Genomic DNA, 1,949 nt, shown 5'->3' on the forward strand with positions numbered 1-1,949 from the left:
CATTTTTTATCTATTTCTTTCGTTGTATTATTTGTTTTAATTTTTCCCCCTTTTTTTTTCTTTTGTGTGTGTGTGTGTGTGTGTGTGTATGTGTGTACTTATATATGCATATATATATGTATGTGTGTGTGTGTGCTTTATACATATATTCATATATAATATGTGTATGTGTGTGCGTGCTTATATAATCTATTATATATATATATAATTATATATATTTTATTATATATTTATATATATATCTTTTATATATCTTCATGTACATTTCCATATATATGTATATGTGCATAATATGTATTTTAGTATATATGTATAAATGTGTTTATGTGTTTTAAAATATGTACTATATATGTGCTAAGGCCTCACGATGCCAAATCTGAGTTCGAGGGTTCGAGTCACCGGCCGGCCGTTGTTCCCTTGTGAAAGGGAACTTCACCTCGATTCCCTACCTAGTCGCGGGTGGGTAAGCCAGCCCAAGCCCGTGCTGGTCCCAGCCCGATAAATAGAGAGAATGATTACTAAAAAAAGTAACACCGGCACTCTCCGTGGAAAGGAACGGGGGACCCTACCACTACTCACTCCAAGAGCTCACACATGAAAACTACAATTAAGTATCATGCTGTGACCAAGCGGCTCAAACATGAGCTACGGTTAAAAAAAAAAAAAAAAAGTATGTGTGCATCTATCTTATATACTAACATTCTTTTCTGTTCATGATTCCCTCATAAACACATACACCCACATGGTTGGCTTGGTACTTACCCCTCCGATTTCATACCCCCAGTGACCTGGTTTTGGGTCCCCGGTCAGGGAAAGGGGTTGTTTATTTATCGATATCAAAGGGCATTGCATTATTCCATCTTTCATATTATAAAATAATTATATTTTATATATATAATTATATTTATTTTATATATTATATATATATATATGTATGTATAAGTGTGTGTGTGTGTGTGTGTGTATGTGAAAAAATATAAGATAATATGTAAGTGTGTATGTTTACACCCCACCACCCACCAACACCCACACACACACACACACACACACACACACCCACAACAACACACCCCACACACACACATCCACCCACACCGCCACACACACACCCACACACACACACACACACCACACCCCACATACCCCACACACACACAATACAGCACACATAATTACACACACACACACATGTTATATATATTATGCATATATATATATATATATATATATATTTATATATATATTTATTAAAATCTATATATAATATATATACTAATATATATTATATAATATATATTATATATATATATTATATATATTATATTTATATATATATCTCTGTGTGTATTCGTGTGTTTTTTTGTATTTATATTTTATGTATATGCATTATTACACCTTCGCGTAATACCCCACCGCCATCCCGTTTTATTTTTTTTTTTCATTTTTAAGTTTATTAATTGGACCTTGTTAGTCTTATTTGTTTTTTTGCTGACGTACCTGATTTTTGAATAATCTTGTTTTGGAAATTCTTTTTTATGTTCCTTAAATTAACTTTTTAGTTTTATCTTATTTTTTTAAATTAATGTTTTATAATTTTGATCTAAATTTACTGTTTATGTTTTTTCGGGATATTTTATTTATCTTTAGTTGTGTTTTCATATTTAAAATTTTGTATTTTATTTTGATTTTTATTTTTTTTGCTATTCATGAGAAAAAATATTCAAAATGTTTGTGACGTCACGAGTTCCTGGAGTTCCCGGGGAACTGAAAAATACACAGTGTAAACTGGAACTTTGTGTCACATCACCTCTCTCTGCAAACTACACCCAAAGGTTGTACTGGCTTTTGTTACTTGCCGAGGTTTTGACAATGCTGGACGCGTGTTGCTGAACATAAATGAGGGCAATTGAAATAAAAATTGGGAAATAACGTAAATTAAAACCAGTAAT

Source organism: Penaeus monodon, chromosome 4 (genome assembly GCF_015228065.2).
Source record: "Penaeus monodon isolate SGIC_2016 chromosome 4, NSTDA_Pmon_1, whole genome shotgun sequence".
Taxonomy (NCBI): domain Eukaryota; kingdom Metazoa; phylum Arthropoda; class Malacostraca; order Decapoda; family Penaeidae; genus Penaeus; species Penaeus monodon.